The sequence below is a fragment of the Hordeum vulgare genome, chromosome 7H, assembly GCF_904849725.1.
Source record: "Hordeum vulgare subsp. vulgare chromosome 7H, MorexV3_pseudomolecules_assembly, whole genome shotgun sequence".
NCBI lineage: Eukaryota > Viridiplantae > Streptophyta > Magnoliopsida > Poales > Poaceae > Hordeum > Hordeum vulgare.
Window position 1 is genome coordinate 570,677,040 of NC_058524.1, and position 16,505 is coordinate 570,693,544.

Consider the following 16,505-nt stretch of genomic DNA (forward strand, 5'->3'; position numbering starts at 1 on the left):
TGCCGCTCATGATCCGCCTAGCATGGAGGCTGTGCCACGCAGCTGCAAGGCCGCCACCTCATGATTCATCTTCATCGAAAGGCTCTCCCACAAAGCGTTGCCGCGTGCAGTCATAGTGAATGTGGAGCAAGGGAGGATGATGTGGAGTGGCTTGTGTTGTGGCATGGAGTTAGCCCGGTGTGGCTGCATTTAAATAGCGGATTCCGATCAAGCCAGACGTCCGGGACGTAACAATATGCGATGCAGGAGTGGGTTTTTCGGCCGACGAGCCTGTTTAACGATGACATACGGATGGACAATGCATTGAAAAAGCATGGTAAATATCCATCCCGACCGGTAACGCGTCTCTGACATTATACAGGCATGACACCGAAAATGAGCCGCGGGTGGTACTCTCGGCCGACGCGCCGCTTCAACGACGAAGCCAGTGAGAGTTCATGTTCGCCTTGGGCCAGCGTCAATACAAAGTGGTCGCTCTACACTGCATGAAAATGCAGGCAGCTAGCACCAGGCCAAAAATACGCGCAGGCAAATAAAGAAGGATTTTGGCTGGGTCTTGGTATGTGACCGTCCGTGGCGCAGGCAAGTGGGCGTGATTCTGGTCTTACCCACACATACATTGGTTGATGGAAGAAAGGGCACTTATAGACAACTGGAGCTAGAGAGGTCTTATCAGATTTTTCCTCTTCCCTACAATTAATATCACATCAACTAACTAACTGAATGAGACTGCCTCGATGAAATGTGACGCTATCAACGTTCACATTATTGGGTATGATAAAACCAATCAGTACCTTCTGTCAAGACAGAACATCCGTGAGCTGTATATGTAGACGAAACTTCCTTTCTTTTCCAACCACGCCTCTCTTCCATTGCATGCATGCAACGTCCATGTTTATACTAACATGTGATGACAACTAATTTTAGGAACTTTCAGCACTACAATTTTCCGTTCGGAAATACATGGTCGTAGAAGACATGCATGCAGTGAAACTTACCCCCAAAAAAGCGTAAGGCTATGCAGTCGCGACTATGTACTTCGTCCGTGTTTACCATCTCTGATATTAAGGGTATACGTATGAGCATATAACGCCTGGTACGTGGGCTACAGTGCAATGCTGTTGTATGACTAGACTAGATGACACATGCTAATTAAGGGTTTAGGGTCCAACATATGAATGATTAAAACTGCAATAGTGAAGCATGTCCGGTGCAGATGGAGTGCCCGCATACGGCTATAGTGAAGCGGAGCTGCAACCGCAACATTAAAACTCCCTTGCTCGCTGGCATCGTTGGCACCTACACGATCAATCGATCTCATCATCATCTCCCTTGCCGTTTCGTCCAACATCAATGATTTGAGGCTGCTTTGTACATTATGGACAAACAACTCAACAGGCAATTATTTATGATTCACGGGATCACGTGAAGCTTTAGTCATCCGAGTAGAATCATACTACCAGAGCCAGCTTGCTTGTCGGTCCTTCACTACCCTAACTAGTTATTTCGTCACTCACCTAACCAAAAGCGAGTTAGACTCACTTCTTAGTACGAGAACTAGTGAGCCACTAGTTACCTCGCTTCACGAAATGTTTTCCATGCGTTACAAATCAGCAGTAGCAATTTATATCCTACGGAATTTGCTCGCCACGGATGCCAGGGACCTGGTTAAAGACAAATTCGAAAATTAGAATGTGTACGAACGAACTCGCTGCCAGGACGGTTGGGCGGATCATTGAAGCTACAATGTAGCACCATTCATAATCATTCTGTGAGATCATTCCAAGACCTAAGAGCAAGTACTTTTAGACAAATGCATTACATGGCACTTTTGTCTATGTCGAGGAGAGAGACATAAAAAAATGGTGGAAATGGGCTCTTATAGAAGAGCCTAGCTATAGAGAACTATATGCTTACTTTTACACAAAATCATTAAATGTGAAGAAATAGATAGAGAAAAGATAAAATAAAAATAGTACTCTTATAGCCAATTTTATAGCTAACCTTATTGTATGAGTGACTATAAGTGAGAGAATGGACGTTAGGCTCCGGGCTCCATGGTGGCCTTTTTTTGAAAATAAATCAAAATTCAAACTTCTCGGTTTCAAAAAAATCTGAAAAACTTATGCAAGTAAACAAAGATGTTATGTGTATGTGTGTACAATTTCAGAATGAAAAACGTTGAAATGTGATATGTAGAATAAAACACAAATTCATGATCTGAGAGGATGAATAGTATCATGTGTTAAAAACCTTCAGATTTGTCTTTTTTGCACAACCTTCATTTGAATGTATTTTGCCGTTAAAAATGTACACACATGTGTGTTACGCCCTCACTTATCACTATATTTTTTCCAGAATTTTTTGAAATGTAAAAATATGAATTTTCATGAAATTTAAATTTCAAATTTAAAGACCTCCATGGAGGCCAAGCTCCAAAAGCAATTTCCGTATAATTGATGACTAAATATTACATGACAACATCGTATAGCCAAGCACTTGACTCTACTATTAACCATGCTCTAATGAGATTTGCTTGCCAACGTAATCTCTAAGAGAAGCCCGCGTCTTCCAATGCATCGTCAAACTCCCGATTCAGATATCGCTGGCATGAGTGGATGATGGACGAACTCACACTAGAGGCGACTATCTAAAATCTCCCGAAGGCCGATCTCTCGGACAACATTGAGAGAAGAAACAAGGATCACCAAGAGGGCATGGTCAATGTCTGCACAAGAAGCTAGACAAAATGATATCATTGCTAGGATCCGAGACATTCGGGAGGAGCTTAGTATCAACATTGTCCTGGTTGGGCTAGATTTATTCGAACTAGCGAAGGCATGAGGTCGACGGACGTTGTCAAGTCGTGGGGAGACACTTCGAGCAGCACCCTGGTCCACAACTCGGGCACGCCTAGAAGGAACAACTAGAGAAGGCACATAATTTAGAGTCAATTACACCATAGGTGTCTAAAATTGACGAGAAAAATTAGTCTGATGCTAAAACTTGTGGCATACATTGAACCGGTGATAAAAACTTCACTTGAATAAAAACTTCACTTGAGCATGCATCTACGATTCTAATCACGTTTGTATAAGCTTAGCATGCCGATGCACCTCACCAGCATGGCGTGGGACCCATGGTCTTGTTTTTGCAAAAAACACCCTAAATTTTTTCTTCTTTATGAAAAAGGCCCTCGATTTTTTCATGGAAAGGTAGCTGCGTCTTTACGAGTGTTGGCATGGGACCCAACCGTCAGAAAACAATAAACAAATATGAAAAACAACCCAGCAGAGGTTCGAAGGTTGTAATGGGCCTGCTGAGCTAGCCACCCCTCCAAGAGTCGCATGTTATCTGTGATGAAATAGCTTACTCAATGACCCATAAAAAGCACCCACATTGATAAATATTATTTCACTATATAAATATTATTTTAAATAATAATTGAATGTTTTTAGAATTATGTGAACACTATTTTCAATAACAATATTTTTCAAACAGTGAATACATTAAGATTTTTGTGAATGCATGAATACAGCCCAAACATACATGAATATTTTCTGAATACCTTAACCATATTTTTAAAACTAAACAATATTATAATAAATAAAAATTATTTAGTTATATAAATATATTGCAATAATATGTGAATGATTTTTTCGACAACATTAACACTGTTTAAATAAGAACTTTTTGGGGAATTGCATTAACATTATTTAAAAACACTAGACTTGCATGAACACTTTTATAAATAATAATATAATTTAGAATTACATAAAAAATATTTTAAATGATATATTTATCATAATAACATGAATTTGTTTTATTAAAACTTTTATTTGTCGCTATATTATTATTAATTTACATTTTTTAGGGATGTTTATATATTTTACATAATTCGTTTGCAGGGAAAAAATAGCATGTGCAAATGGGCCGCGATGACTGCATCCAATTTATATCCTATGTGCGTACTTTGCTTTGTTGCTCAAAAAAATATGTGTGTACTTTTCTATTGTCATTAGAGCAAATCCAACAGCCCAAACCAAATGGACGGTGATTTTATCCGCATTTCGTCCGTTTGGGTCGTTCATCGACTCTGTATCCATCCGGTTTATGATTTGAATCAGCAGCGCATCCAATATGCCGACCCATATTTATCCGCGTGGCCAGCTAGCCGCCGGTTTTCAATAAATACAAACATTTTGCATATTTTTCAAAAGCAAAGAATGTAGTATAGTTTCACAACCGAAAATTAGAATATAGCAAAGTTTTACAAGTCCAATAAAAATTAAATTGTCTACAAGATACATCTATTGATTGCCAACATGATCCCACATATGCTCAACCAAATCATCTTACAACTGAATATGAATTTTCAAATCACACATTTGATGATGAAATTGAGTGAACTATGCAAAAGACGCCGCTTCTCTGCCATGCTGAGGCACCACATTGTCACCCTGGAACTCAAATCCTTGATCGTGGAGACGTTTCGGGCGCTAATCCTCTACGATCATATTGTGCATGATCACACAAGCACGCATAACTTCCCACAACTTCTTGGTGCTTCAAGTTCTAGCAGGATACCGAACTATGCCCCATCGAGATTGCAGAACACCAAAGGCACGCTCGACATCCTTCCTAGCACTCTCCTGCTCTTGGGCAAATCTTTTCCTCTTCTCTCCGACAGGGTTAGAGATTGTCTTCATAATAGTGGTCCATTGTGGATAGATTCCGTCAGCTAGATAGTATCCTTTGTTGTAGTTGTGACCGCTGATGTTAACATTGACCAGGGGACTGTTGCCTTCGGCAAGCCTTGCAAACACCAACGATCATTGAAGCACGTTGATATCATTGTGTGATCCGGCCATGCCAAAGAAAGAGTGCCAGATCGAGAGATCTTGAGAGGCCACGACCACAAGTATGACAGTGCAAGCCTTGACATGGCCCTTGTACTGGCCTTGCCAAGCAGTAGGGCAATTCTTTCACTTCCAGTGCGTACAGTCTATGCTGCCAAGCATCCCTGTGAAGCCCCGGCTGGCATTGGTCGCCAACAAGCGGGTTGTGTTTGCGGCAGTCGGCTCTCTCAAGTACTGAGGGCCAAACACTGCAACCACAACCTTGCAGTATCTGTACAACGACTCTAGCCATGTAGGCTCACTCATACAAACGTACTCATCGATAAGATCACCGGGTACTACGTAAGCAAGCATCCGGATAGCTGCAGTGCATTTCTGATAAGATGAGAGGACAATCTTTCCAATGGCATCCTCTTTGCACTCGAAGTTATCATCATATCCGACCATACATTCTCGAATCCATTTGAAAACATGTCTAGCCATACGGAAACGACGCCGGAATTCTGACGTTTGAACAATGAATTTCTTGTGTCAAAGTAGTCCTTCCATAGAAGGAAATGACCACTCTCTCAGTTGTGATTTAACGCCCGAACATGCCCCGGAATCGAGCCCTGCAACGGCCGCTGCCTAGTAAGGTGGCCATGGACCAACACGGCCAGCAGCATCTCCTCATCGTCGGATGAGGAATCGTTGGAGTCATGCAAAACATTATGGAAAAAGAACTTGTCGGCTGAGTTCATTTGTACCTTAAGGCAAATTGTCGAACATCTTTCTGGCGTGGACGATGAAGCTGACCGGCTACAGCGGATTGGGGTCGGGGAAGCTGCGGTGTCCTGGCGGCGTGGGTATGCACCGTGCAGGCACGGGAGGAGGGAGGAGTCGCCGGAACTGGGCGGTGGCGGCGACGGGGCTGGGGGCAAGGCGAGGGCTAGTTGTCGGCGATGTCGGTAGGGGTGGAGAACGACCAATGTACCACCAACTGACGGGCCAGGGGATGAAGAAAGGGTGCGTTGTCCGCGTCCGCTTTGTGTTCGAGCCGACCCAAATCAGGTTCAAAATTGGGTCAGCATGCAGGCGAAAAGCGGACACGCATCTGTTTGAGTCGGCACGCAAGGCCATCTTTTCTGTCCATATGGATCCAAACAGAACGGCGACAGACGAAATGGGCCGTCCCATTGGAGTTGTTCTTAGGTAAAGAAATCCAAGCTAGGCCCCGCATTGATGTTGCCTGTATGCTACTGTCATGCATTAATGTTGTCTGCCTGTCATTGCCCTGAACACACATATCACATAAGGGGTAAAACTGTTTTTTCATATGTCATTTAGGTTTAAAATGGACGAAAATGTTAATAAATGACATAAAATTTAGACTCATTGTTATACAAGGAAGAAAAAAAATAGTGTCAAATAAGAGGAAACGAAATTTGAGATAATATTTAATAAGGAATTGTTTCTGTGTCCATACTTATGCATCCATTGCCGAACTATTAACTAGGGGTGATAGTCTGATAGATACTCATGAACCGTCGGCATGGATGCACTTTGTAATTCAACAAACTTACGCCATGTGTATAGGAACGCGGATAAAAACGAGATGTATCGTGTCCCCTTGTATTCTCCTGAAAAGAAATATGTTCTAGTACAACAATTTTGGGATTCTGAAACGTCGCATCGACACTGACGGGCGAATGTTTTGGCGTAGCACACGTCCGCAATAACCCGACATGATACGTCCGAGAAAACACAAGTGAATTGCAAAAAACAACCACATTAAACTACGGTTTTACAGAAAAGACTATTTTACGAAATTTTAACATGTAGTACTGATTTTTGTCCTAATCATTTGTAAAAAATACCTAATCGCTTCTTTGCCTCTTTTAACCTCTATTACAACAGGTGGGGTCCGTTTCCTGACGACGCGGCGTAACGGCCAGTAACCATTCGGCCAGCTCCGCGTGGTGGTGGAGTGGACGCCGGCGCCTGGGGCGCGCCGCTCCCTCTTCGGTCGGAGCTCGCCGCGGCCCCTCCTCGACCCGGCGCCGCCCGCTGCAGGGTCGCCTCTGCTACGACCTCACGCATGTATGCACCCGTGCCACACTTCTCCCCGGCTTTTCTTTCACAAAGGGTTGACAATTACAGCAGTAGCCGGTCGAGGGGGCGCCCGCGACGGCCTCTCATGACCATCATGGATTGACCGAATGTCTGAATTCTTGCTTCCGGCAGGGATGTCGACGTCCCAGATCGCCAGATCCGCCTTCATCTTATGCACCATCGCCATGATCCCCTTCTACACGCTCATGATCGCTGCCCCCAATGCCAACATCGTAAGCCCACTATTGCTTCCGCGACTTTAATTTTCCTTATTCACCCACTACATGCGGCGGCCGAACTCATGTCGTCTTCTTCCTGCTACCACTGCTGCGGCAGACTGAGCGCACCGTGGAGAGCACCGCCCCCTACGTGGCCCTCGGCATCCTCTACACCTACCTCCTCTACCTATGCTGGACCACCGACACCATCCGCGCCATGTTCGCCAACAAGTACTGGCTCCCGGAGGGGCCGCGGCGAGCTCCGGTCGGAGAGGGAGCGGAGCTGGCCCCAAGAGCACCCGCAGAGTAGGCCGCGCCCTAGGAGCACCTGCGGAGGTTGATACGTCCATTTTGCATCATGCTTTCATGTTGATATTTATCGCTTTATGGACTGTTATATTACTTTGTGGTACCATACTTATGCCTTTTCTCTCTTATTTTACAAGGTTTATTTGAAGAGGGAGAATACCGGTAGCTGGAATTCTGGACTAGAAAAGGAGCAAGTCTGAGTCCTCTATTCCGCGCAACTCCAAATGCCCTGAAAATCAACGTGGAATTTTCTGGACTATATAAAAAATACTGGGCGAAAGAAGTGCCAGAGGGGAGCTGCCAGGGGCCCACAAGCCTGGTAGCCGCGGCCTGGCCGCGGCTACCAGGCTTGTGGGCACCCTGGTGGCCCACTGGCCCCTTCTTCTGCTATATGAAGGGTTTCGTCTGGGAAAAAAATCAGGGTGGAGCTTTTTCGAGGAGGCGCCGCCGCCACGAGGTGGAACTTGAGCAGAACCAATCTAGAGCTCCGGTAGGACGATCCTGCCGAGGAAACTTCCCTCCCGGAGGGGGAAATCATCGCCATCGTCATCAGCAACACTCCTCTCGTCGGAGGGGAGTCATCTCCATCAACATCTTCATCAGCACCATCTCCTATCCAAACCCTAGTCTATCTCTTGTAACCAATCGCCGTCTCGCGACGCCGATTGGTACCCGTAAGGTTGCTAGTAGTGTTGATTACTCTTTGTAGTTGATGCTAGTTGGATTATTTGGTGGAAGAGTTTATGTTCAGATCCTTGATGCTACTCATTACACCTCTGATCATGATTCTGATTATGCTTTCTGAGTAGTTACTTTTGTTCCTGAGGACATGGGATAAGTCATGCTAATAATAGTCATGTGAATTTGGTATTCGTTCGGTATTTTGATATGTTGTATGTTGTCTTTCCTCTAGTGGTGTTATGTGAACATCGACTACATAACACTTCACCATTATTTGGGCCTAGAGGAAGGCATTGGGGAGTAGTAAGTAGATGATGGGTTGCTAGAGTGACAGAAGCTTAAACCCCAGTCTGTGCGTTGCTTCGTAAGGGGCTGATTTGGATCCACTAGTTTAATGCTATTGTTAGACGTTATCTTAATTCTTATTTCGTAGTTGCGGATGCTTGCGAGAGGGGTTAATTATAAGTGGGATGCTTGCCCAAGTAAGGGCAGTACCCAAGCGCCGGTCCACCCACATATCAAACTATCAAAGTAACGAACGCGAATCATATGAACATGATGAAACTAGCATGACAGAAATTCCCGTGTGTCCTCGGGAGCGTTTTTCCTCTTGTAAGACTTTGTTCAGGCTTGTCCCTTGCTACAAAAGGGATTGGGCCACTTTGCTGCACCGTTGCTATTACTTGTTACTTGTTACTTTTCACCTGCTACGTTTTACCTCACTACACCATCACTTGTTACCGCTACTTTCAGTGCTTGCAGTTATTACCTTACTAAAAACCGTTTATCAGAGCCTTCACGCCGTCTCTACAAGAGTCCCTGGTAACAACTTGCGGCAACTCTCTCTATTTTTTTAGCAAGCAACTTCCCGTAACTTGGAAACAGACTCCCATCATGTCATCGCTCCTTGGACATAGCTCAATGCGGACACTGCCCAACTCCATGGATATACTGCTTGAACCCCTCTCGCCAACACGAGACGACCACTCCTTCACGTTGATCTCGTCGAATTCTACACTCTCCAGTATGACAACATGCACGTAGTTGGGTGCACCGCAGCACTCAGTATGTATCCTTTTACAGATAGAGTGCTTTGGCCATCCCTTTCATGCAACCTGTATGCGTGTGCCGGGTGCACGACATTACAAGATATTAATCAGATAAGCTACCACGTGCTGTCCCGCTCTTCCTTACCAGGAAAATGGGCGCATGTGCAAAATTATGGATTGTTGTGTAGGAGTCTATCCGACCATTAAATCTAATGATATATATGTACAACAATCACAAATATGAAGATAATAAATCTTGATGAACTAGGCACTACTCTAGCACATGCGGACATGGTTCATAGACAAACGATCCAGACGCCAAGCAACATTCTAGGTTGACATTTATGAAGACAATAAGTCGATAAGTCGTCTATGGTGACTTCGTCAAAATTAAAATTGTTGATTGTTCCCTTGATATGCTCCCAGGGATAGGTCTGCACAAGTGAGTATCCATGTCCTTATGCTCCCCTGCAAGTGATAGACATACTCTATCGTGCTAAATTGGTTACCCTCTTCTAATTAACCTTGCTAAAAGGATGGATACTTCTTAACTTCAGGAATACTAGGAGAAAGAAAGAAAATGTTTTTTGTTGATGCACTGTGTTAAAATGTGGTTATGCAAGAGACATGAGTCTTCTCCCAGCCCCAAAATTAATAATAATATCCCTCATTTCCATATCAAATACGGAAATATTAGACCCTACTTGCTTATTAATTCTCTTCTCCACATGGCCATGATCAGCAGCATGCAAACCAAGTCAAACAGTAGGGATAGTTAAGATCAGCCGCATGATGTGACGTAATTGAAAGGAGTCGAATCAATCAACATGGCCAACAATTTGTTGATTCTTCATCAGCTCTCACCAAAACCAAGATCATAATTAGATCATTATGAAATATCAGTAGCCCCGGAGCCCCTAGCCCCCACCGCCGATGGCCATCCCGACCCCGACGCTCCCGGTGCCCCCTAGCCCCCACCGCGAGTGGCCATCCCATCCCTGTCGTCCAAAACACCATCTTAACCCACCGGAGAGATCAAGCTTCATCCCATCATGGTGCCACCATGGAATTTGCAGATGTCAATTTCGACATCGGACAAGACTTTGATGCAGGGGTATGGAAAAAATGGGGTGTCCCGATTAACTTCGAGGAACAAAAGGATATGGAAGAATTCTTATTGCTAGTAGAATTCACAAGATCTCAAATCAGACTAATGGAGGAATCTGTAAGGACCATTCTCTTGTCTTTCTTTGGAGGGAGGACATCTCTCTTCAAAGTTCAAAGACTCCGGAACTGGTCATTCAAGTTCTCGGTATTATCAACGCAAGTTGGTTTCTGTGTCATCAAAGGAGGTAATAACTCCCTTCCAATACTCAATCAATTTCTTACTATGGGGCAATGGAGGACGAAACTCTTCATGTGAATTAGATCAATACCTTAAATAGAAAGTGGATGAATGGACACACATGTTCCATCGTCATACTAGAAAATCCTGCGTCCAAGCCCTTAGATCTCCTGGTATCTACATGAATCATTCCAATCCTGATCCACGTTCAAACCCCCTTCATCATTTAAATTCAAACAACGCATGATCCCCACAGCAGGATCATCGCATTGCTAATAATGCATTCAATAGGCCATTTACTAGGGTGGGACAGGATTTTGCAAGTTCAAAAAAAGCCCATATGATTCAACCAGGCCCAGATGCACCAATAGGACCAAATGTAGGGCTTGTAAAAAATGGGGCCACATTGTCGTGATTGCTACTCACTGGTCCAACCCAATTCTAGCACCGCACCGAGCCCACCCACTCGCCCGATGCTTGCAATTCCGAGTCAACCTGCCAATGTTGCCGTGATTGATACTAATGAGGTAGTCAATCAAGTGACCAACTAGAGCAATACACATAATACCTCACTGCTATCGCTCCAGGTCGACATCATCCACTTCTCTTCATCCCAAAACTTCATTGATCATCGCTTTCGTGCCGAAACAATCCCACCCAATCCATCTGCCCTCACACCCACTGCCTCACCCAATCCATCCGCCCTCACACCCACCTCATCGCTTTCGTGCCGAAACTATCACCATCACGAGTGATGCTCCAATGGCCTCATTCCCCTTTGACCCATCACCTTTCTTACCATCGAATCACGAGAGCATTGAGGTTGCAGGGCGAACGACAAGGGTTAGGGTCATCAACAGAGCAGTGACCCCCAATCATGAGGATTGGGCGATTGCGACTATTCTGTTGTTGTGTGACCTCCCTCTCGCATTCAACATTGTTCGAGAGGTATTATCAACCTTCTTCATTGGTAAGAGAATATGGTTTTTGGAGATTGAGCGCTGCCCCTTGTGCAAGCCTATGTCAAACTTAATAGTGTCTTTGATACAGATGATCTCGTTGCTAATAGCCCTCATCAGTTCACGGATGTCCATGTCATTTTTGAGAAGCATGATAGAGGCTTAAACTCGAGGAAACTTGTTTTGAATAGGGATGCCTGGATTTTACTTTGTGGTTACCATTTGATAGAACATCAATTCATGAAGTGAGCAACGCTTTTAGTAAATTTGGTAAATTTATGCTATGGGGCAGAGTTAGAAGCACCATCGCCAATCTTATGATCAAAATTAGAGTGGAGGAACTCAGAGATATCCCAACAATATTGTATTTGGTCAAGGCAATGATTTCCACACAGGGTCTCTCACTGTCCTTGTAGTCATTCTTCAGCAACATATATTAGGTGTTGATGCACCATATGAAGATCCTATGGAGCCTCATGGCAACACATACCCACATCCATCTCAAGAAATTATCCTTACAGCAACATGAGCACAATGAGCATCATGCACCCCTGCACCAACAGTTAGCCCCTCGGTTGAATCTCCAATTTGCTCTTAATTTGGGCCACAATGATGATCCACTGGAAGATGCTGCTAACAAGGAGGAGGAATAAGCACAAGATGATATGCCTAGATTGGGGAATTGGGTTAGGCCACAGGAGATGGACATGGTGCTGCAGGCATAAGACTTTCTAGTATTGAATGATTTAATGGAGCCTATGGAAGACGGTGATCACCACGCTATGGAAGCTAATAATAGCATCACCATTTCTCACGTCCCATTTGATAATAGTAACAACTCAGCTGCATCTGCTAATGGTCCTTTTGCATATTTGAATATTGACAATGATCCCAATTGGGCCAGAGCCTCCTCTTGCTCTGCATCAACCATTGGTGGCCCAACGACACCCATTTCATGGGCCAGTCCAACCACTAGCTATCAATGAGCCGATGGAAATGCAGCCCATCATATTACCTCAACAATTTATTGACAACACTTTGGATGCTCTTTTTCAACAACCTGCACACATTCAGTTAGAACTCCAGCTACATGCTATGCAATTTGAATTGGTGGCCCACAAGACAGTTGCTACTCTAGTTCGTGAGGTTCATGAGATACTTGGTTATAGAAAAGGGTTACAGAACAATTTAGGTGTGCTCGTAGACAAAGTTGTAATAGTTTTTGACAGAATTGAGTGTGAATAGGACACACAGAAGGGTACTGTTATGCCAACTAATAACAAAACTGACACTCAAGTGCATAGGATATGATTGATACAGTTGAGCATAGTTCCTATGATACGACTAATCCACCAGGCTTATCTATCACTGAATTTGCTTATCAAGCCCATACCGTGTGTCCAAGACTGAATATGACTCTAGAACATATTGCGGCAACATCACACAAAGACTCTATTAGCAATTTGGCCACTCAAGAAAAATACATTGGTAAAGAAGGAGCTATATATGGAAGAAACATTTTTCTCCATCATTGGACTCCAAAAATTCGATCCAGGTACCTCTAGATTGGATTAACTTTCTATCAGTAGCTCTGCTATCACCAGGGAAATTTGACTTGGCAAAAAAATATTACATCTGGTGTTTGGGATATCATTTCAGAGAGCTCGTCATGCGCCGCCACTTTACCATTTGTTATCCCAGATAGATGTCCTGCTGATAAATCACTTATATGTGCTACTCAACCTCAGGGTACACATCAAGAGGACAAAGAAATTATATGTCCTACTGATAAATCACTTATATACCCCTAGCTAAAACTAGCTCTACTGATGTTATGCCTGCATCCTCAACATCTGCATTGCTCAAGAACAAAAAGAGGAAAGATAAAGTGCCATTAGTGGAAACAAAGGTAAGAAGAAGTTGAGTCCAAATTTCTTTACAGGATTTAAGAAAGGTTTATGTACAAATAGAGAATGCCATGCTTGCCATGTTGTCCCTCTACTATGCCTGCAAAAGTTATTAAAAGTTCAAATACTTCTTTTTCCAAGGTATCTCACAAGGATACCACTGAAGAGATGTTGAGAAATAAAGCCAAGAAATCCAAGGGAGAAAAATCTAATGTGGAGGGGTCAAGACTTCCAAGGAACAGAAGAAGTGGCTTTAGGCATTTGAGCATGAGCAATTACAGTCCTACTTTTGGGCCCTCTATGATTGCATTTGTAATGGCACTCTCAGTATTATGCTACCACTTGATATACTTAATCCTCACTGGACCTCTCTATGTTAGACAGAGAACTCATGTTACCCGTTTCAGTTACCTTGATGTGTGTCTTATGTGCTACGGATCTGATGCTTGTATGAGTTTCCATGTGTTGAATAGTCATTATCATTCCTACAAACCACCATGAACAGGGAGTGGATCATCCTAAACTAGAACATAATGGGGATTAATGACCCTAAGAAATGGACAACAATTGCTAATAAAATTGAAGAGTCTAATGTTCTATTCTATGTCTCCAAGAACTAAGAGGGTGTCATTTGATAGCTCATATATTAAGATTTTTTGTCCAAGAAGATTTCCCAAATTTGAGTTTCTTCCTTCCATTGGGGCCTCTAGGGGGCTACTTGTAGCCTCGAATGAACAAGTATTTATAGGGAAACTATACCATATTAATGAATTCTCATCATTTGTTCAATTTGCATCTAAACATAATGGAGAGTCATGGATTCTCACTGATATTTATGGTCCACGCCAACTAAATGAGAGAATTAGGTTTGTCGACTAGTTCGAGCACTTCCCTATGCAAGATGATATGGAGTGGCTTATTACTTGAGATTTTAATTATAGCAGATATGTTCTTATTCAATGAAGCCATCAATAAGCAGGCATTGATTAAAATTCCTTTGAAGGGAAGGAAATTTACCTGGAGTAATATGCCGGAGGCTCCACTACTTGAGAAGTTGGAATGGAGTTTTAGTTCTTAGGAATGGACTTTAAAATATCCATCTAAATTTGCCATCCCATTATCCAAAATAACATTTGATCACATTACTCTCATGATCAAGATTGGATCATCCATTCCAAAAACCAAAATATTCAGACTTAATTATTTTGGCTCGAACTTCATGAGTTTAAGGACATTGTGAAAAATATTTGAACACCGAATGTTGATGAGAGGGACAATCCTAAAATCATTGTAACTAAGTTCAAAAGAGCCAGAAAGGGACTTAAGAATTGGGCCAGAGGAATTTCACACGTGAAGAAAATTATTTCTAACACAAATTTCGTGATCTTATGCTACGATACTATTGAGGAGTTCATATTTATGTCCTTGGAAGAATACATTGGTAGAGAAATCTTCAAAGTACATATACTCACTTTGCTAGAGCATCAAAGGAAATATTATAAAAAATGTCCACAATCATATAAATTAAGATGGGAGAGGCAAATACCAAATATTTTCAAGATACTATTAAATTCGGAAATAATAGCATTTCTATGATGCAATATGAGGCACAAAATGAACATTATGATCATCAAGCTAAATCTGCAATCCTTTACAAATCATTCGAAACATAATGGGTATCTGCAATGCTACACAAAACCCTCTTCTACTGCAACACCTTTTACACCCCATGGAGAATGTGTCTGGTCTAGAAATACCGTTCACTAATGAGGAAATTGATGAAGTCATTAAGCATATGCTAGAAGACAAATCACCAGGTCCGCATGGATTTAATGTTGCCTTTCTTAAGAGTTGTTGGGATATTATTGCACTTTATTTCTACAAACTTGTTGATGATTTACACTCAGGCAACATTTATCTTAAAATCATCAATTCCTCCTACCTAACTCTCATCTCAAAGTTGGAACTGCTCCCACGCCCACTGAATTTAGACCTATCTGATAGCTGAACTGTACACTGAAGATCATCACAAAAGTATTGGCCAACAGAATGACAAAAGTCACACACAAATAGGTTCATAAAGACCAATATTCCTCAACAACAGATGCATCCATGAATTTATAGCATGGGCATTTGAATATATTCATCAATGCAATCAAAGCAAGAAGGAACTCATCCTCTTAAAACTTGATTTGAGAAGGCATTTGACATGCTTAACCGTGATACTATCATTGAGATATTACAAGGTAAGGGATTTGGTGAAAGGTGGATATAATGGATAAATTATCTATAGGAATGGATTCTCTTGTGTACTGGTTATTGACGTTCTAGGAAAGCAATTTATCTTCAAGGAAGATGCCATACAAGGAGACAAGAAAACCCTCTCTCCCCTTTGAACTTTGTGATTCCTATACACATGCTACAATCCATGCGTAATGAGGCTGTGCATATATCATTAATTGAATCACCACTCATTCATAGTTCATGCACTGATTTTCCTATTATTGAATATGTTGATGACACATGAATACTACCAAAGGCTAGCAGTACACAACTTTAGCATGTCAAAAATCTATTGCTCCACTATGTTGAATATACTAGACTGAAAATGAATTATGCAAAATGTATCGTGATATCACCCAACATTTCAACAAGTAAGATATTGATGCTATCCACCTTATTGGGATGTAATATTGGAATTTTCCTAAACACTTATCTCGGCATGCCATTAGGACTTTCTAAACCAAGAGTGGAAGACTATATGCCCATGTTAAGAAAAATTGAAAACAGACTATTAGGATGTGATGATGAGTTGATGGAACTATACTCCTCGCCCCTCGTTGGTTACCCCAAGTGGAAGGTTGAGATGTAGTCAGCAGCAAATTTCCCTTACAAGAGGATTGTAAGGTTTATCGAACCAGGAGGACCCCAAGGATTAACAAGTAGGTGTCTGCTGCTCTGGCGCTAGCAGAAGACATGGACCTGCACACACAACAAATAACTTTTCTCCCAACGAGTTCAGAGAGGTTGTCAATCTCTACGGCCTTGTTGTTTGCAAAGGATCAAACACAAGCGGGAATAGCGATG